Raw genomic sequence first — 22,933 nt, 5'->3', positions numbered from 1 at the left:
CTGTTTCTTTCCTTGTACCTGTATTTGTCTGTCCTACCTTTGTGATTGCCCTTTTTAGAAATGTTTTCAAGTGAACTGCGTATTTCAGCATTCTTATCGCTGTACCTACAGCGTTAGAGATCTTCAAAAGCACTTAATCATTCCTCAGTACCTCAGTCTCAACCAGCTTTCCACATTCATTCTTCCAGAGGATATGTGACAAAATCATTCTATTCTTCATCATTACTAAATTATGATCTGAGTCTACCGGGTGATCAAAAAGTCAGTATAAATTTGAAAACTTAATAAACCACGGAATAATGTAGATAGAGAGGTAAAAATTGACACACGTGCTTGGAATGACATGGGGTTTTATTAGAACAACAACAACAAAAAAAAACAAAGTTCACAAAATTTCCGTCAAATGGCGCTGGACAGCAAAACGTCAGTGACTGCTACCGTGACGCGTGAGAGGTACGGCGATATGTTACAGAATAGCATCACCCCCAGCCTGGCTGATAAACACCTGCTGGAACGTACGACGTTGATGCAGGATGGCGCTCCACCCCATATTGCTAGACGCGTGAATGATCTCTTGCGCGCGTCGTTTGGTGATGGGCGTGTGCTCAGCCGCCACTTTCGTCGTACTTGGCCTCCCTGGTCCCCAGACCTCAGTCCGTGCGATTATTGGCTTTGGGGTTACCTGAAGTCGCAAGTGTCTCGTGATCGACCGACATCTCTAGCGATGCTGAAAGACAACATCCGACGCCAGTGCCTCACCATAACTCCGGACATGCTTTAGAGTGCTGTTCACAACATTATTCCTCGACTACAGCTATTGTTGAGGAATGATGGTGGACACATTGAGCATTTCCTGTAAAGAACATCATCTTTGCTTTGTCTTACTTTGTTGTGGTAATTATTGCTATTCTGATCAGATGAAGCGCAATCTGTCGGACATTTTTTGAACTTTTGTATTTTGTTGGTTCTAATAAAACCCCATGTCATTCCAAGCATGTGTGTCAATTTGTACCTCTCTATCTACATTATTCCGTGATTTATTCAGTTTTCAAATTTATACTGACTTTTGGATCACCCAGTATATCAGTCTCTGGGCATACCTTTCCCTGCTACAGCATTTCGATCACCCATGATTATCACATTTTCATTGCCTTTTTCGTACTATCTCTATCTGTTCATCTTATCCGTGATGCCTGAACTATTTTAGTTGGTGATGGTTTGCTGTCAGTTCTGGTAAGAGGTATCCTATCATTGAACTGTTCACAGTAACTCACTCTCTGCCCTACCTTCCTATTCGTCATTAATTATACCTAATCATGATGAATCCTACTTCCATTACCCCATTTCATGATGCTGTTGATGTTGCCCTGTATTCGTCTGACCACAAACCCTTACCTTCTTTCCATTTCGCTTCATTTACCGCCACTATACCTAGACTGAACCATTGCTGTAGAGCTTTAATGATTGGTTTTGAAGCACTAACAAATTTAGCTCTGTCTCCGAGGCTATGACAGAAGGAACGTTTCTCCTCTAATTGATCGAGATCCCCGGGAAAGGGGAATTAGAAAAAATATATAAAAGCACGTGAGTTTTAATTTTCAAAGATTTTCGATGACGTTAGCCTCACTTGGGCATTGAAATGAATCGATGGTAACCAGTGAAAATACGAGAGAGACTGGAATTCGAACCCTGTTCTCCCCCCTAACGCGAGCGGTCGCCTTAACTGCCTCCGCCATCCGAGCACGCTTACCAGCCCACCCAAATTCTCACCCTGTTGCACTACTAGCGTAGCGTCACCTACCCACGAACCGCTCCACTCGCCATTATTCAATTTCTACAAGAGATTGGGCTTGGTGTACATCTGCATCGAAAGAATGGATCTTTGGCCGTCGCATATACAGGGTGTTCATTTTAACTGAAGACACTGAAATATCTCGAAAACTACACATCGAATCAAATGAAAGTTATAATTTCAATTTGTTTGTCTCGGAGGAGGACATCCAACGACAACATACTCGATCTGCCACCCCTCGTTTTTTAATCCAGATTACGATTCAACGGCAAAATCTACACACGTTTGTACGAAGCATTTTCTTCATTTCACCACAGATAGCTCTTTAATCTGAGGGATAGAAATGGGTACACAATCGTAATTTACGTCATGCTCCTCAATGGCCCTTGAATATCCAGTGGCACATGGGGACACCATCTCATGCTGCGAGGGTAGGACAGGCCAGTATTTCATAACTTCTTGCTGTATTCCTTCGTCATATCGAACGCGCCACAGTGGCCGTGTAACGAAATGTGACGTATAGTAACAGGTAGTACTTGCGACCGGAGCTGGCAAATCGTGCGTACATAGGACAGCGGCTCTAGATATTACAATAATAGCGCAGTCTTTATTGACTGCACACGTACCTATCATTTGGAGAACAGACGTGCGAGTGGACGGTGAATGTTGCGTCCACGGAAGAAAAAAATGTAGAAGAAATGTTGAGACTGCTGTTGCCTTGCATGCCCAGCATTTCCCAGAGAAAGCTCGCTCTTTTTTTTAGTTAGCAGTCTTCTGACGTTTGATGCGGCCAAAAGGAAACGAAGCAAATGGGTTATAGTTAATGAAATAGCTGTATTAGCGGCATTGCACCACAGCCGACGGATAAGCACCTAGCATTTACACCGCGATTCCGATGTGTCCGTAGGTAGTATTGTCACAATAGTGCATCGTCGTAAGTGTCATCCATACCATATTCACTGCATGAGAGGTTGTAACAATGGAAAATTGTACTGAAATGCAGGAGAATCTGCAACGAATTGACGCTTGGTGCAGGGAATGCCAATTGAATCTCAATGTAGACAAGTGTAATGTGCTGCGAATACACAGAAAGAAAGATCCTTTCTCATTTAGCTACGATATAGCAGGTCAGCAACTGGAAGCAGTTAATTCCATAAATTATCTGGGAGTACGCATTAGGAGTGATTTAAAATGGAATGATCATATAAAGTTGATCGTCGGTAAAGCAGATGCCAGAATGAGATTCATTGGAAGAATCCTAAGGAAATGCAATCCGAAAACAAAGGAAGTAGGTTACAATGCACTTGTTCGCCCACTGCTTGAATATTGCTCGCCTGTGTGGGATCCGTACCAGATAGGGTTGATAGGAGAGATAGAGAAGATCCAACGGAGAGCAGCGCGCTTCGTTACAGGATCATTTAGTAATCGCGAAAGCGTTACGGAGATGATAGATAAACTCCAGTGGAAGACTCTGCAGGAGAGACGCTCAGTAGCTCTGTACGGGCTTTTGTTGAAGTTTCGACAACATACCTTCACCGAGGAGTCAAGCAGTATATTGCTCCCTCCTACGTATATCTCGCGAAGAGACCATGAGGATAAAATCAGAGAGATTAGAGCCCACACAGAGGCAAACCGACAATCTTTCTTTTCACGAACAATACGAGACTGGAATAGAAGGGAGAACCGATAGAGGTACTCAAAGTACCTCCGCCACACACCGTCAGGTGTCTTGCAGAGTATGGATGTAGATGTAGGAGAACTTCATGGCGCCGATTTCCGTAACCGGGTAGTGTTTTGTGAATGGGCACTTCAACAAATGCAAACGAGCCCCATGTTCTTTGGCGAGGTACTATTTTCCGATGAGCGTACATTCACAAACCATGGTAGAGTTAACCGGCATAACATGCATTACTGGAGTATAGGCGATCCCCACTGGTTACGGCAAGCTGACCCTCAACGTCCTTGGTCAGTTAACGTATGGTGTGGGTAACAATCTCATTGGTCCGTATTTTATTGAATCGGCGCAAATATCAAACGTTTTTGGAGCAGGAAGTACCGATACTACTGCAGGATGTCGCTCTGGAGGTTCGACAACGATGTGATTTCAGCGTGACGGTTGACCAGCGCAGAACGCAGTTGAAGCACTGGACCGTTTTTACGTTGATCGGTGTATCGCCAGAGATGGTCTTATTAACTGGCCGCTAGGTCGCCGGATTTGACTTACCAGCAAGTTCCAACAAGCCGTAAAGACATGGTCCACCGCATCAGAAGCACCTGTGCTGACATTCCTGCAGACATGCTTTTGTCCTGTGTATGGCCATTTGAAAAGCGGATCACTTACTCCAATTGGAAAAGTAGAGTAGCGTTCGCCTCGACGCACGGCCACGCTGGTGCGTCGAGTAGTCCCCTGTTCGAAATGTTGGACAAATACAACATTGCGAATGGAGTTCCCAATTAGAAGTTATCAAATACTGGCCTATACTATCGTCGCAGCATGGAGGTGGTCAAGGGCCATTTAGTAGCATGTCGTAAATTGCGATTGTGTACCCATTTCTATTCCTCCGATTACAGCACCCACCCCGGGGGGTGGGGGGTCGAATGTGGTATCATTGGATATCCACATCCGAAAGAAACAAATTGAAATAATAACTTTTTTTACCCGGTGTGTACTTTTCGAGATATTTCAGTGTCTTCAGTTAAAATGAACACCCCCCCCCCCCCCCCCACACACACACACGTATACAGGGTAGTCCATTGATAGTGACCGGGCCAAATATCTCACGAAATAAGCGTCAAACGAAAAAACTACGAAGAACGAAACTTGTGTAGCTTGAAGTGGGAAACCAGATGGCGCTATGGTTGGCCCACTAGATGGCGCTGCCATAGGTCAAACGGATATCAACTGCGTTTTTTAAAATAGGAACCCCCATTTTTTATTACATATTCGTGTAGTGCGTAAAGAAATATGAATGTTTTAGTTGGACCACTATTTTCGATTTGTGATAGATGGCGCTGTAATAGTCTCAAACGTATAAGTACGTGGTATCACGTAACATTCCGCCAGTGCGGATGGTATTTGCTTCGTGATACATTACCCGTGTTAAAATGGACCGTTTACTAATTGCGGAAAAGGTCGATATCGTGTTGATATATGGCTATTGTGATCAAAATGCTCAACGGGCGTGTGCTATGTTTGCTGCTCGGTATCCTGGACGACATCATCCAAGTGTCCGGACCGTTCGCCGGATAGTTACGTTATTTAAGGAAACAGGAAGTGTTCAGCCACATGTGAAACGTCAACTACGACCTGCGCAAATGATGATGCCCAAGTAGGTTTTAGCTGCTGTCGCGGCTAATCCGCACATCAGTAGCAGACAAATTGCGCGAGAATCGGGATTCTCAAAAACGTCGGTGTTGAGAATGCTACATCAACATCGATTGCACCCGTACCATATTTCTATGCACCAGGAATTGCATGGCGACGACTTTGAACGTCGTTTGCAGTTCTGCCATTTGGCACAAGAGAAATTACGGGACGATGACAGATTTTTTGCCCGCGTTCTATTTAGTGACGAAGCGTCATTCACCAACAGCGGTAACGTAAACCGACATAATATGCACTATTGGACAACGGAAAATCTACGATGGCTGCGACAAGTGGAACATCAGCGACCTTGGCGGGTTAATTTATGGTGCGGCATTGTGGGAGGAAGGATAATTGGCCTCCATTTTATCGATGGGGAATCTAAATGGTGCAATGTATGCTGATTTCCTACGTAATGTTCTACCGATGTTACTACAAGATGTTTCACTGCATGACAGAATGGCGATGTACTTCCAACATGATGGATGTCCGGCACATAGCTCGCGTGCGGTTGAAGCGGTATTAAATAGCATATTTCATGACAGGTGGATTGGTCGTCGAAGCACCATACCATGGCCCGCACGTTCACCGGAATTGACGTCCCCGGATTTCTTTCTGTGGGAAAAGTTGAAGGATATTTGGTATCGTGATCCACCAACAACGCCTGACAACATGCGTCAGCGCTTTGTCAATGCATGTGCGAACATTACGGAAGGCGAACTACTCGCTGTCGTTACACGTATTGCCAAATGCATTGAGGTTGACGAACATCATTTTGAGCATTTATTGCATTAATGCGGTATTTACAGGTAATCACGCTGTAACAGCATGCCTTCTCAGAAATGATAAGTTCACAAAGGTACATGTATCACATTCGAAATAAAATGTTAAACGTACCTACGTTCTGTATTTTAATTTAAAAAACCTACCTGTTACCAACTGTTCGTCTAAAATCGTGAGCCATATGTTTGTGACTATTACAGCTGTATACAGTGGTCCAACTAAAACGTTCATATTTCTTTACGTACTACACGAATATGTAATAAAAAATGGGGTTCCTACTTTAAAAAAACGCAGTTGATATCCGTTCGACCTATGGCAGCGCCATCTAACGGGCCAACCATAGCGCCATCTGGTTTCCCCCTTCAAGGGATGGAGGCAGCAAAGGTACTAAAATTGCCATTTTTATATAACTGAGATCGTCAGTTTCAAGATGTGTCAAGCTACAAGGACTGCATATACTGCTCACATGGCGAAACGGCTGCACCTATGAACTCGTTCTCTTGGCTATTGTGGACACCAAAGCTAGTTTAAATTATACAGAGGGAAAGGGACTTTGTCCAGCGTGGAATGACTGAAGTTTTTCCTAATCCTTCTGAAAATGGAGTGGCTGGAACCTACTATGCTCGCGTCAAGGATAGTGACTTTGCCACTATGGTAGCTGTTTCCAGTACCTTTTTCTGGCAGGAAGCAGCAAATTGTCGGGAAGTGATGTTAAGGGCCGGCCGCGGTGGGCTAGCGGTTCTGGCGCTGCCGTCCGGAACCGCGGGACTGCTACGGTCGCAGGTTCGAATCCTGCCTCGGGTATGGGTGTGTGTGATGTCCTTAGGTTAGTTAGGTTTAAGTAGTTCTAAGTTCTAGGGGACTTATGACCTAAGATGTTGAGTCCCATAGTGCTCAGAGCCATTTGAACCATTTGATGTTAAGGGGTGCAGGAACAGCCCAGTGTAAATCCCTAGATTTTGCTCCTGAGATTGGCTGACTGAAAGCTTGAGTATCTGCAAAAACGTATCTGGGAGGGGCAACAAGATGCTAAAATTGCCATTTTTGTATAAATGAGTTGTTCAGTTTCGAGGTGTGTCCAGCTACAATAACTGAATTTTATAGGTGAAAAAATAACGCATTACAAAAAAAAAATGGTTCAAATGGCGCTGAGCACTATGGGTCTTAACATCTGTGGTCATCAGTCCCCTAGAACTTAGAACTACTTAAACCTAACTAACCTAAGGACATCACACACATCCATGCCCGAGGCAGGATTCGAACCTGCGACCGTAGCGGTCGCGCGGTTCCGGACTGAGCGCCTAGAACCGCTAGACCACCGCGGCCGGCTAACGCATTACATCCCAGAGAACTGAGTTAGTCACATACTTCAAGACATGCATGAGAATTCTGTAATGAATAAAAAAATTTTGAACTCCAGATTGCAGGGGCAGATTGGGGGTCAAATGCCGAAAGCTCATCCCTCGCACACCCCTCCTTGCCTTGTAGGCGCCTGTGGCAGAAGACATAAATGTTGAAACTTCCTGGCGGATTAAAACTGTGTGCAGGACAGAGCCTCGAACTCGGGACCTTTGCCTTTGGAGGGCAAGTGCTCTACCATCTGAGCTACCCAAGCACGACTCACGCCCCGTCCTCACAGCTTTACTTCTGCCAGTACCTCGTCTCCTACCTGCCAAACTTCACAGAAGCTCTCCTGCGAACCTTGCAGAACTAGCCCTCCTGGAAGAAAGGATATTGCGCAGACATGGCTTAGACACAGCATGTGAGGACGGTGCATGAGTCGTGCTTGGGTAGCTCAGTTGGTAGAGCACTTGCCCGCCAAAGGCAAAGGCCCCGAGTTCGAGTCTCTGTCCGGGACACAGTTTTAATCTACCAGGAAGTTTCATATCAGCGCACACTCCGCTGTAGAGTGAAAATTTCGTTCTAGACATAAGTGTTAAAACAAATTTTGTGGAGCAGCTGGGAGATTGCGAATCGAGGAGTCAGTCAACACTAACAGCCCTCGAGCGTGTAGGGAGGCAAACAATTGGCCCTGTGGGGTGGCATTGACGTCTGAAGATTGTATCAAGCTGGGGATGAGCGGATCCTCAGTGATCAGTAAAGTTGTTCACCCAGTTTGGAAAGCTTTGAGAGAGTTCGTGAGTGTGTTTTCCGTGCGTGCGACTGGAATTTTAATATTCCGCTTTTCTCGGGTACTGCTGTGGTTTAATGAGTGTGCGCGTGCTCCGTAGCAACAGAACTCGTATCAGAGTGTGGAGCCATTAGGTAGGTGGAGGTGGGGTTTGATAAACGTAGCGGACTTGGCGTTGTGTAATTGGAGCCAAGAAATTAAGTTTTCCTGGAAACTTGGACTTTTTGTTGCTTTCTGTATCCTTTTTTCCCTTTTGACTTTGAAATGTTATCCTGCTTTGTTTTGAAGGAGCTTATTGGTGGCAGTTGCTAGAAAGCAGATGACTGCGATGCCGTGACTGATTATGGTGTAGATTTTCCAGTCTAGTGGTCGGTATCTGGGAGTCGGTCTGAAAATAACTAGGTTGCTGCATGACATTTGTTGGCGGTATAAAAGCAGTGACAATTTTCACACTGTCTCCGCAGTCTTAGAGATTATAGCGACCGTTATTTAGAATCATTTAATAGTGTAGCAGTGCAGAGGTTTAATGTGGGTCCGCCAGTTAACGGTTCCAAGTAAATGTGCCGAGCAATATGTTGTGCAATTTGGATCGCGTGCAGCGCATTGCTAATGGATTCTGGACGCGACTGGGAGTGGTGCCGCGTGCTTATAATTAAAGTGCGGCTCTTCACAGAGATCCAGCGTGGGCCGTAATTATCGTATGAGAGCGAAACTTGGTATGTATTCTAATGCGTTAATGCGGAACCGATTTACGCTCTAAAAAAAATTAGTTCCATTTTTTGCCACTGGGTGCAAATCTGGTGCTGTGAATGCAAGAAAGACGTATAGAAATGTTTACATATACAACGGGTTAGGAACTGTACGTGAGTAGAAAAGATGAAACAAGTGAGAAAGGCACTGTCACTTACACAATTTGTTCAATAAGAACACCGGAGACGTCTACTAGAAACCGTACAGTGCCAGATCTGCACCTGGTGGCCAAAATTATATGTGATGTTTTTCTCCAGTGTAAATCGGTCGCGCATTAACGAATTAGCGTATCTGCCAAATTTCTCTGCAATACGATAATTACAGCTCACTCTGGACTTTCGTGGGTAGCAGCTGTATTTTAATATAACCACCCGGTACTTCACACAATGCTGCGTCATCTTTGAGGACGAGGCGAAAGATATGTTTCAGCCCCCTCAACATACTATATTGGAAATATATTCTCATTTCTTAATTATTGTTAATTTCCGAACGCAAGTTCCTGTATCTTGGTCGCGATAGCTCGTGTTGATGCAATATGTGCCAATATTTTTACGTAAATAATATGTTTCCTCGTTGAAACTTGCAGACAGATTAAAAGTATGTTGAACAGTGAAGCGGATCTTCTGCATCTTGCTGGCAAAGACCTTACCAGTTGTACCGTTCGAGACAACCTCAGAGTCCCACTCAAACCGTTAGTCTGCCAATATCAGAAGTATCTGAACACACACACAATGAAGTGACAAAAGTCACAGGATAGCGGTGTACACATACACAGATGGCGGTAGTATTGCGTACACGAGGTATAAAAGGGCAGTGAGTTGGTGGAGATGTCATTTGTATTCAGGTGATTCATGTGAAAAGGTTTCTGACGTGGCTACGGCCGCGCGACGGGAATTGACAGACTTCGAACGTGGAATGGTAGTTGGAACTAGACACTTGGGACATTCAGTTTCTGAAACCGTTAGGGAGTTCAATATTCTGAGATCTACAGTATCAAGAGTGTGCCGAGAACAGTAACCGACACCACCGACAACACAGTGGTCAATGGCCTTCACTTAACTATCAAGAGCAGCGACGTTTGCTTAGAGTTGTCAGTGCTAACAGACAAGCAACAATGCATGAAATAAGCGCAGAATTTAATATAGACGTACGACGAACGTATCCATTAAGACAGTGCAGCGAAATGTTGCGTTAATGGGCTATGTCTGCAGATGAATGCCTTCGCTAGTTGTATGACACTGCCTGCAGCAACTCGTGGCCATATCAGTTGGACCCTAGACTACTGGAAAACTACGGCCTGGTCAGATGAGTCCAGATTTCAGTTGGTCAGAGCTGATGGTAGGGTTCGAGTGTGTCGCAGACCCCATGAAGCCATGGACCCAAGTTGTCAACAAGGCATTGTGCAAGCCAGTGGTGGCTCCATAATAGTGTCGGCTGAGTCTACGTGGAATGGACTGGCTCCAACAGAACCAGTCATTGACTTGAAGTCATCATGTTTGGCTACCTGGAGACTGTTTGCAGCCATTAATGAACTTCATTTTTCCAAAACAATGATGGAATTTTTATGGATAACAATGTGCCATGCCACCGGGCCGCAATTGTTCACAACTAAATTGAAGAAAATTCTGGACCATTCGAGCAAATGACTGGCCATCCAGATCATCTGGCATGAATCCTATCAAACATTTATGAGACATAATTGAGAGATCACTTCGTGCACAAAATCCTGCACCAGCAACAGTTATGCATTTATGGAGGCTATAAAGGCAGCTTGGTTCAGTATTTCTGCAGGGGACTTCCAACGACTTGTTGAGTCCAGGCCAAGTTGAGTCGCTGCACTACCCCAGGCAAAAGGAGGTCCGACATGATACGAGGAGGTACCCCATGACTTTTGTCACCTCAGTGTGTTAGTGGACATTAATAGGAGACATGTCCACCCTTCACCTTTATGTGCCTTGAACTATACTGGGGTACTTTGAAAGATATGTCTGTATATCGGTGAGGAATGGTAATCCATTCTTCCTCAGAGTCAAAACCAGGGAAAATTGTGATGCTGGATGCTGGGGTCTGGAGCAAAGTCGGCATTCTAACTCATCCCAAAGGTGCTCCGTTGGCTTCAGGTTGGGACTCAGGGTAGGCCCGTCTACTTCAAGAATGCTATTATTCACAGTGCATCAGATGTTGAACTTGCTGACCTCCCAATAGAAGTAAAGGACATTAGTCTGTCAAACGGATTAGACATTAATCTCAGTAACTTCGAACTAATAATAGCTGATCAAAGAGTACAGGTCCAACACACAGGTCAGTTAAAGGGACTGTAAGTCCTACATTCTTTCATCTTTCTTGGAGAAACCATCTGCCATGTGGAAAGTTGTGAAAATGATACAAGAAGATGGATCTTGCTAGGGCAAGTGGCTATGAAGAAGCTGACCAAGATGTGGCAGAATAGACTGTTAATGAACAGTACAAACAATGAGCTTGAAATACTCATGTTCTCTGTCTTCTTTTGCAGTTGCTAAACATGGAATCTTAAGGCCAGAGACAATCAGCATATTGATGCATCTGATTGTGAGCTTTGGTGCTGGCACAGTATACAGCATATAAAATGGACCGAAAGAGACATGTGTCCATTTCTGAACAACTCAGTATTTCCAGGCTGTGAGTTTATCTGTTCTCTGTGCATTCACTAATGGTGTACAAAAAGAACAACTTTCGCTGAGACTCTGCATAACCTCAAATTTCTATATTTTCCCATTGCGGTCATTTCATAGGACGATGTGGATGGATGTAATAAAATCACTGACTATTTTGTAATGTACATCCTAAAATTTTAAAAGTCAGTATCTTGTGATAAACATCATCTGTCTTGTACATCAGCCTTCATAGTAAATTGGAGGGGGGGGGGGGGGGAGACTACGTAGAACACCTAAATCATACAAAGCATGATCGCAACTTCTCTCTCTCTCTCTTTTAATTTTATTAATCTAATCTCAAAACAATTTGGACTCCCATGGAACTTTGCCTTGGAGTGTGTCCATAGCCACTTTTAGCATCTGCCCATTTCTCTCTCCCATGAACAATGTGCTGGGCTTTATCTGTTAGGAATTTCTGGCTCCAACCATAAACTGGCCTTTTAAATTTGATAAATTCATATTTCGTACAGTAGGCAAAGGTACTGTATTTAATACCTTCTGGAAGTCGAGGAAAACAGCATCATACTGGGTGCTGTTATTACTGCCTTCTGGATATCATATTCATGCTATGATGAAGAAAAGTAATAATGTAAATCAATATTTAATATCATATGCTTTATTCCATTTATCTTTTGATGATTAGGGTAACATTTAAAAGTTACAAATAGTAAACAATATATGCTTATGAGCAATTGAGTTGGAGGTAGCTGCGGTGTTGGATAGAAAAAGTTCCTGTCACCACAGCGAATGAAATAGTTCAGCATGTCCCACAACTGGGATGTTGTCAGATGCTGTACTAGCCAGTGATGTGTCTGCTGAGTGTAGGTTCTGCGATATTGTCAAATTTAATTTCAGATGGATTGTGAGTGCTCCACATATGAGACAGTCCATCTCTGTGCATATGCAGACACTGGACCTCTCACCTGTCACTGTGTCAATGATGCACGATGAGTATTTATACTTCAGGAAAACCAGTTGCTCTGGGGTCAATTGCCTTGAGCAAGAATACATTCTTAACATTCTTAACAGGAATCACCATCAACTGTCATGAATTGTAACTGTGGACAGAGGGGCCATTATGCAGCAACTCGCTCTCCATTTTAATGTTTAATGTTCAACAATAGCAATTGCGAATCAGCTATATTAACCATAACTACTTCTTTGTTAAAGGGTGCAGGAGGTTCAGTCCAACAGTTGTACCTCTGCTTGCTCCCTGTCACAGATCATAGAACTAGAAAGTCATAGGAACACTATCATTAAACTATAGAAGTATGGGAAAAGTTTGCCTGGAATTATGAGCTACTGTATTCATTCATATAAGTCGATGTGGGTGCAAATACGAGGGTCACTCCAAAAGAAATGCACACTATTTTTTTTTTTAATCCATCTTTTATTCTACATGTTTGAAAGTTTTGCAGTGTGTAGATACATCCTTTAGGAACAATATTTTCATTCTCCACATAATTTCCATCCCTCTCAACTGCCTTATGCCATCTTGGAACCAGCGCCTGTATGCCCGCACAGTAAAATTCTGGACCAACTTGTTGGAGCCACTGTTTGACAGTGTGCACAAGGGAATCATCATCTTCAAACCTTGTTCCACGAAGAGAGTCTCTCAGTTTCCCAAAGAGATGATAGTCACATGGAGCCAGGTCAGGACTGTAAGGCGGGTGTTTCAGTGTTGTCCATCCAAGTTTTGTGATTGCTTCCATGGTTTTTTGACTGACCTGTGGCCGTGCATTGTCATGCAACAGCAAAACATCCTGCTTTTGCCGATGTGGTTGAACACGACTCGGTCGAACTTGAAGTTCCTTCAGTGTCATCACATATACGTCAGAATTTATGGTGGTTCCACTTGGCCTGAAGTCCACAAGCAAGAGTCCTTCGGAATCAGAAAACACCATAGCCACAACTTTTCCAGCAGAAGGTGTGGTTTTGAATATTTTTTCTTGGGTGAATTTGCATGATGCCACCCCATTGATTGCCTCTTCATCTCTGGTGAAAAATGATGGAGCCATGTTTCATCACCTGTCACAATTCTTCCAAGAAATTCATCTCCACCATTCTCGTACTGTTCCAAAAGTTCACTGCATACTGTTTTTCTTGTTTCTTTGTGAGTCACTGTCAACATCCTGGTAACCCACCTGGCACAAACCTTTTTTAGTACCAACACTTTCAGTATTCCGCAAACACTTCTTTCCCTTATCCCAACATAGCATGACAATTTGTTCACTGTGATGTGTCCGTCAGTCTGCACATTGTCTGGAGTGTGTGCAGTACGAGGCCTGCCACTGTGAGAACAATCCTCAATATTGCCGTGCCCGCTTTCATCATGTAAGCTGCTTTCCTACCAACTAACTGTACTGCGATCGACAGCAGCATTTCTATACGCCTTTTTCAACCTCTTGTGGATGTTTCCCACTGTCTCGTTTTCACAGCACAGGAATTCTACAACAGCACATTGATTCTGATGAATGTCAAGTGTAGTAGCCATCTTGAAGACATGCTGTGGTGGCACCACTCACGGGAACTAAGTTTGAAAACAAGCGGGAAGGATGTATCTATACATTGTAAAACTTTCACACGTGCAGAATGAAAACTGTATTTTTACAAAAATAGTGTGCATTTCTTTTGGAGTGACCCTCGTATGCTGAAAATCTCATGATGTGATGTGTCTCATGTGCCAACAGGCAGGCGGTGGAGGTATTCTCAATATGTGTTGTAATTAGACCCCTTACATATCTATTTGATATCCTATATCACCCTACAAGTAATTTTTGCTTGTAGCAAGACAGCGCACCATCCTATCATTTGTGAATGCTATAGGAATGGTTTGATGAACTCTCCATGGATTTCACCAGTCTCCTCTCTCTTCTTGGCTGCATGGTATGAACAAAGTGGAACTTACCTCTCTCATCCATAGGACACTTACTTTGAATGGCAGAGCTTATTCCTCTCATGTTGTAATATACCTGTATGAAGTCATAAAAGAAAAACTACATAGATAGTACCTGCTAAGTAGCAGCAAAATCTGCGGTTATTTCATACAGCAAAAGTGAAGAAACACTTGCAGAAAACAAGATAGGATTTATGGGTAAGTGAATGAGCTGACTGTTTGTTGACTGAGAAGAGAGCCATCCCAAAACCTTCATCATAGAAGACACAGCATCACTTTAAGAGATGAAAAACAACAGTAAAATACTAGTAGCAGATGACAAATTCCTGAAAGTCAGAAGATAGGGGAGATGAAGAAGGGTGAGTAAGAACAGGCAATCAATATAAGGCAAGTCCAGATAAGTCACAAGAATTTTTATCATTACTATTTGGTCAACAAGGGAAGGAGAAGTGGTGGTGCAAAGTTAATGATCACTGTACTTCATTCCAATGTCCTGTGTTCAATCACAAACATCTCCACTGGGTTTCATGGAGTGAGGGCAGGTAACACCACTAATGGTGGTTCATCAGTTTCATGGAAAAGTTAAGCTTTGCATACCCTTTGGGACTATTCTAGAGTAATTGAATTCCACTGTTAAATGCAATGGAAAGAGCAGATGATGGAAAGAGCACATTAAATTCTTTACAAGGAGGAGGACTTGTCTGATGATGTGATAGAAGGAGAAATGGGGTTTGTTGTAGAAGACATAATGTATCTAATGTTAGATTTTTACAATCTTTGGAAGACTTGCTGCCAAATGAGGTGGAGGGGATAGGTGACATCCCAACAGAATTTCTAAAATCCTTGGTTGAAGTAGCAACTAAATGACTATTGACACTGATGTGTAGAATCTATGAGACTGGAATATACCATCAGACTTTCCACATAGTCCTGAAGATAGGAAAGGAAGAAGTGTGAGAACTATTGCACAGTCAGTGCAACAGCTCATGCACCCAAGTTGCTGACAACAATAATGTAAAAGAGAATGGAAAGGAAAAGTGAGGATCTATTACATGGTGGTCAGTTTGGCTTTAGGAAAGGTAAAGACACCAGGGAGGCAGTTGGCTTTGCACTTGATAATGGAAGTAAGACTTAATAAAAATCAAGGCACACTGGTAGGGTTTGTTGATGTAGAAAAATGGTGTGAAAATGTAAAAAAATTCAATATAATTCAAAATTCTGGAAAAAATAGATGTAAGTTACAGGGAAAGAAGTGTAGTATATGGTACATACAAGAACCAGTAGGGGAAAAAACAATGGAAAAGCAAGAATGAAGTGCTCGGACTTAAAAGGGTGTAAGACAGGGATACAGTCTTCTGTCCATATAGTTCATTGTATACATCAATGAAGCAATGATGGAAATAAAAGATGGGCTCAGCAGTGGAGTTAAAATTCAGTGTTTAATGACATCAATGGTGAGATTTGCTGATGTCGTTGGTATGCTTAGTGAAAGTGAGGACGAATTGGAGAACCCATTGAATGGAATTGACAACCTAATGAGCCCACCTATGGTGTGAGAATACATCAAAGAAATGGGGAAGTAGTGAGAAGTGGCAGAAATGAGATTAGTGATATACTTAACATCAAACTAAGGGATCATGAATTGAAAGAATTGTGCTACCTTGTCAACAAAGTAACATATGACAAATGAAGCAAGAAGGATATAAAAAATAGTTAAGTGCAGGCAGAGAGTAACTTTCTGTCTCACCTCTGTTACTTTTTTACTCCATCTTAGCTCATCTGCAGTTTCTATTTCTTACTTCCTTATCCTAATTTCAATCCTCCCCCTTCTCCCTGCACTCTCCCTTTCCTAATACTTCTCTAAGCAGCCCTCTAACCTGCATATTTCACTACACCACAATCCTTTATAGGCCCATCCTGTTCTGTTCCTCTCTTCACACCCTTTCCATGTCATCACCACTCACAACAGCTGAGCCTGCTACCTATTTCCATTTGGACAGCAACACTGGGAGAAAACATTTGCTTTGTGTGTGTGTGAGTGTGTTTGTGTGTGTGTGTCCAGTTATGTAGACAGTTGGAGGAAGCAAACATGCTTGGAATATACTGAGACATTTTGAATGGAAATTTAATTGCTTGTGTGTTTCAGGTGTATCAAGTAACAGGAAAAGTAGTAAATGAATTGCATAAATGTGCATGTGAAAGTTACTATATTTATTTAAAATTATATTCTTTTCTAGAGAATTGTAAATGTAGCCAGTACTGGCTAGATAAATTTGTAGTAGTTCATTATTTCTTTAAAAATATGTATTTTCTTTACCTTTGTAGGTTTATTCCAATATGTTAATGCTGAACATCGGCTAAAAGAACTGATGGTCTACAAGAATCATATCAACCAAGAAGTTATGAAGTTTATTTTCAGACTTGTATTCAAGAGGTAAATTTTCTTTAAAATAACATGACCAGTATTCTGTACCGATGAAAGGTAACTTTATACCTGCATATTTGTATATTTCCTGCATCATTACCAGTATACTTTCAGTTCTTCATTACTGGTTTATCCAAACTAGTTTATACTCACAAGCCTAATCATAAGGACTATCCTTCTACTGTGGGTATGAACATGATTGTGTCACATGGAATGCAGGAAATCAGCTATGAAACACATGCAGGGCCACAAACATCTGATTCATTCAACTTGGTGTGCGGAGACCTGCAGAAAGTTCTCCTTGAAAAAAATCAGTTAAGATGGCTGGGAATGAGTACCAGCAAAATGGATGCACACTGCTAACACCTATTGAAAGTGAACAACATTATTAATATGATATTATGCAATAAATTGCACAATACCATTGAAGTTGCTATATTAGTTTACTGATAACTCGTTTCGAGCCTAAGCTCATTCTCGACTCGTCCAATGATATATGCAATAACATATGTTTTGCTAGTCATGTGATGGTTCATTCTAGTTAAAAACATCTTGCAGGACAGTACAAGGCTGAACTTAATTCAGTTTAGGTAAATGATATTCAGCCCTGTATGGCTTTACAAGATATGTTTAACTAATATGAACAGTCGTGTGGCTGTTGTAATGTATGTTATTGCACAGCTTATTGGATGCTTTGATAATGAGATTAGGCTTGAAACTAATCATCAAGTAATAAAGAAAATTAATATTGGAACTTCAACATTTCTCTGCAGTTTACTGGGTAATTTGATTAAACATACAGCTGCTGATGTCATGCCATCCATAATGCTGGGAAATAGTTGACACTGTTGATGACAAGGTACTGGGAATCTGTAATTCATATGAGATAGTGAATTATCTAGGTAATTAGATGCATGTCTTCCCCAGGTGAATAATCAATTGATAACTTGTCTTACCTAAACTATACTCAAGGAGAAAAAAATAATTGCTTTTCTTTCAAACACTTGAAAATTGCATCATTTCAGATTCTATCAGAATGGATGGATTTTAGAAAAATGGGCTCTTAAGTCATGGTTCATTACAACTTGAAACAAATAAGTTTGTACTTTGAGCTGCACATGGGTACAATAACATACAGGAGAAGTCAGTTTGTGATGAGAATGATAGGATAACATGTTGCAAATAATATTATGGCTATGATCCCATTGCCTTTCCCAGAGAGGAACTAACATAAAATTCTCAAGTTTCCAGTTGGTTAAGTTCTTCATAATGCTTCAGAATGGTTTTTCATTCAGATAAAGGATACTCATCAGAGTTTTGCACAATTTCAGTGAACTTACATGACTAAAAACTTTGTGTTAATGTTACGAATTTATTGATAGGGTAAATTAAATTTTCCTGCAGTAATTCTTGTTGTGTAAACCAGACGCTGATGTGCATACTGATGGTAATAAAAAATGGCCTTGAAAGCCTCAACTTTTTTTTCTTTTATTAACGGCACACATACTAACTAGATACTGCCAAAGTTTATACTATAGATAGGAAAGTAGTACAGGGTGACACACGTGAGACAGGCGGTTTTAAACTACGTGGTACTGAGGGTGCGGTGGTGGGAGGTGGTTGTGGTGGGGAAAGTTCTGATCCACACAAGACACCATTCATTTACTCAGTCACTATGGAGCAGTGAGACGTGCAACGTCAAGTGTTTGTCTATGACAGTTTCGTGAAAAGTGGTGAGTCTATTGTTGCTACACAGTGATTGTTTCGTGCACGGTTTAATGTCGGTCGACATGGATATGTTCTGAGCTGTAACACAGTCCTCAGATGGGTGGAAAACTTCAGATTAACTGGAAACATACTGAATAAGAAGCATCCTGGCCTGAGACGCAGAGTAACGACACCAGAAAATGTTGAAATGGTAAGGCAAGTGGCAGTCAGAAGCCCAGGACGGTCAGCTAGACATCCTGCTAGTGAGTTACGAATCAATCGTGAATCGGTTAGACGAATTTTGCATAAAGAATTAAAATTCCATCCCTACAAAACGCTCATTGTCCAATAACTTAAGGAAATTGATTTTGCTGTACGCGAAGACTTCCCTTACAGAATGCAAGTGATTTTTGGATTGAATGAAAATGAAATTTTATTGATGAGTGATGAAGCTCATTTTCATTTAAACAGGACCGTGAATAAGCAAAACCTACGTTACTGGGCTCCAGAGCATCCACGCCTTATCCACCAGCATCCTCTACACTCAGAAAAAGTAACAGTCTGGTGTGCTCTTGGCTCTGTTGGCATTATTGGACTTTTTTTTTTTTTTTTTTTTTTTTTTAAAAAAAGAGAATGAGGCCACAGTTACCGTTAATTCAGTTCATTACATTTGTATGCTTGAAACATTCTTGAAACCAGAACTAAGAAGACAACAAATCCCTTAACAATGCATTTGGTTCCAGCAGAATGGGGCAACATCGCACACCGCAAATACTTCAATGACGAGTTCTTACACGCATGTTTCCTGGGCGGATTATCTCACGTTTTGGCAATGTTCCTTGGCCTCCCAAGTCTCCCGACTTGTCAGTATGTGACTTTTTTCTGTGTAGGGGTACCTTAAGAACTGTGTCTATAACCACAAACCACGAAATTTGGACAAGTTGAAGAATGCAATCATTCAAGAAATTGCTGCCCTCCCTTCAGAGATTTTAGTCTGTGTGGTGGAGGATTTTGAGAAGAGACTTGAGTACTGCATTTGAAATGATGGGCATCACACTGATGACATTATTTTTCACAAATAATTTTGTTAACTAAAATGGCAAATAATGACCTTTGATTTTGTGTAAATGCATTAACTTCAAAGTTGGCTGAGTATTGTTTCATTAAAAACCGCCTGTCTCCCATGTGTCATCCTGTATAATAGTGGAAAGTCATATGTTCTCACAATATTTAACAATCGTAATTAAATGTATATTAACCATATATAGCACACAGAAGACAATACCATAATGAAACAATCCAACTCTCTTACATTAGTTATTTATCAACTACTGGATACAGACTTTATTACTGGATAGAGATATACATAATTACCATGGTTGTTGAGGCCTTGGCAGCATCCACCTTGGCTGGAGATGATGAATATCCTGGAAGAAGAACTGCTTGGGTTGAGTATAGAACCAACCTGTCACAACTTGATACAACAAAAGTGTTATCAAACACTCACAAAGTTAAGGTGGATGATTCAAAACAAGTGTCATGGAAAACTTAGTGCAAAATGCATGTCCACATATGGCTAATTGTACCTGAGAGGTCCTACAAGCTTTTGGGAGGGAGGTGTTTAATCATCCACCATACACCCCAGATTTCGTGCCAAGCAAATACTACCTCTTCCCAAAAATGAAGACATGGCTCACTACACAATGCTTTGATATGACACCGATCTGCATGCTAGTATAAACCAGTAGTTGCGATCACAGGCAGCAGAGTTCTATAGAGATGGTACTGGAAAAGCTTGTACCATGGTATGATAAGTGCCTCAATTTGAATCACAGTTATATATTTTATATAGCTTAACAGAATATCTTTAAAATGTATATAATAAAATTTGGTTTTTCAATATTGATAATTTTTTATTTAAAAACATCTGTTGCTTTCTGGATAGCTCTCATATTTTTTCAACTTGTGCTCACTTCAGTCCAGGCCTTTCCTTGCAAGCCTAATAAAAGACAAGCTACAGGTTTTTAGCTGAGTTATAGAAAGCTAGTTGGTGTCAAGAACCCAACTCAGCCGTAAGCAACAGTTTGTGGCCAACAGCATTTCACAGTTTGATTGTAGTCCAAACTCTGAGCACCTTGGATATTGTAATTTGCAATATTAAAGATATATATTGCAGGCATGTTCTGTAGGGTTCATGTCTGGAGAACATGCTGGCCACTTTGTTCGAGCAATGTCATCATCCTGAAGGAAGTCATTCACAAGTTGTGCATGACGGGGGTGCGAACTGTCCACGAAGACAAATGCCTCGCGAATAGGCTGCTGATGTGGTTGCACTATCGGTCGGAGGGTGGCATTCACATATTGTACAGCCATTACGGAAATTTCCATGACCACCAACAGCATACGTCAGCCACACATAATGCCACCCCAAAACAGCAGGGAACCTTCACCTTGCTGCACTTGTTGGACAGTGTGTCAGGGGCATTCAGCCTGACTGGGTTGACTCCAAACACATCTCCGATGATTGTCTGGTTGAAAGCATATGCAACACTTGTCAGTGTAGAGAACATCATGACAATCCCAAGCAGTCCATTTGGCATGTTGTTGGGCCCATCTGTACCATACTGTATTGTGTCGTGGTTGCAAAGATGGACTTCACCATGGACGTTGTGAATGAAGTTGTGCATCATGCAGCCTGTTACGTACAGCTTGAGTCATAACATGACATCCTGCAGCTACACAAAAAACATTATTCAACATGGTGGCTTTGCTGTCAGGCTTCCTCCAAGCTATAATCCATAGGTAATGCTAATCCACTGCAGGCCTGAGTGAGGCATGTCATCAACAGTTCCTGCCTCTCTGTATCTCCTGCATGTTCGAACAACATCACTTTGGTTCACTCCGAGACGCCTGGACACTACCCTTGTTGAGAGCCCTTCCTGGGACAAAGCAACAATGTGGATGTAATTGAATTGCAGTATTGACCATCTAGGCATGATTGAACTACAGACAAACAAGCCGTGTACCTCCTTCCTGGTGGAATGACTGGAACTGATCAGCTCTCGAACCCCTCCATCTAATAGGCACTGCTCATGCATGGTTGTTTACATCTTTGGGTGGGTTTAGTGACATCTCTGAACAGGCAAAGTGACTGTGTCTGTGATACAGTATCCACATTCAAAGTCTATCTTCAGGAGGCTGGGAATGGGGGTGATGCACAATTTTTTTTTAATGTGTGTATGTAAAGATAACACACAAACTTTCCTCATGAATCAATCTGTCTAGTAGTGGAAACTTGTCAAATTCCCTCCATTAGCTCCTGAGATTGGTCTTCATGTACAGACAGAAAAATACAGTAGAGGATTTTAACGTACAGGGTGATCAAAAAGTCAGTATAAATTAGAAAACTGAATTAATCACTGAATAATGTAGATAGAGAGGTACAAATTGACTCACATGCTTGGAATGATATGGGGTTTTATTAGAACCAACAAAATACAAAAGTTCAAATAATGTCCGACAGATGGCGCTTCATCTGATCAGAATAGCAATAATTAACATAACAAAGTAAGACAAAGCAAAGATGATGTTCGTTATAGGAAATGCTCAATAAGACCATCATCATTCCTCAACAATAACTGTAGTCGAGGAATAATGTTGTGAACAGCACTCTAAAGCATGTCTAGAGTTATGGTGAGGCATTGGCGTCAGATGTTGTCTTTCAGCATCCCTAGAGATGTCGGTTGATCACTATACACTTGCGACATCAGGTAACCCCAAAGCCAATAATCGCACGGACTGAGGTCTGGGGACCTGGGAGGCCAAGCAGGATGAAAGTGGCGGCTGAGCACACGATCATCACCAAATGACGCGCGCAAGAGATCTTTCACGCATCTAGCAATATGGGGTGAAGTGCCATCCTGCATAAACATCATACGTTCCAGCAGGTGTTTATCAGCCAGGCTGGGGATGATGCGATTCTGTAACACATCGGCATACCTCTCATCCATCACGGTAGCAGTTACCTGCTGTCCAGCGCCATCTGTCGGACATTTTGTGAACAATTTTTTTTTTTTTTTTTTTTTCTAATAAAACCCATGTCATTCCAATCATGTGTGTCAATTTTTACCTCTCTATCAACATTATTTTGTGGTTTATTAAGTTTTCAAATTTATACTGACTTTTTGATCACCAAGTATCATATGTATAGATTCTAATGAGGTTTCACTAATCTCTGAATTAGCTCATAGCTCCTGATGTCACTCCAAACACCAGTTAAATATGGATCAGATAAAAATACATATATTACAAACTCATCATTACATGAAGTAACTGGTTATGCCTCTGCTGTAAGTTCAGTACTACCATTTATTTCAGTTGTCAGACAAGTTA

The 22,933-nt window shown here is 41.9% G+C and overlaps 1 protein-coding gene across 2 annotated transcripts in view; it reads left to right on the top strand.

Annotated features, from left to right (window-relative positions):
• Window positions 1-22,933, top strand: part of LOC126259709 (sodium/hydrogen exchanger 2-like) — a 1,006,529-nt gene that overhangs the window by 797,458 nt on the left and 186,138 nt on the right. For both annotated transcript variants that reach the window (XM_049956680.1, XM_049956681.1), the window contains one exon: window positions 16,735-16,843. The gene's annotated coding sequence lies outside the window, so the exon portion shown is untranslated. The remainder of the gene's footprint in view (window positions 1-16,734; window positions 16,844-22,933) is intronic.

The sequence above is a fragment of the Schistocerca nitens genome, chromosome 5 (genome assembly GCF_023898315.1).
Source record: "Schistocerca nitens isolate TAMUIC-IGC-003100 chromosome 5, iqSchNite1.1, whole genome shotgun sequence".
Lineage (NCBI taxonomy): Eukaryota > Metazoa > Arthropoda > Insecta > Orthoptera > Acrididae > Schistocerca > Schistocerca nitens.
This window is presented reverse-complemented; position numbering and strand designations above follow the sequence as displayed.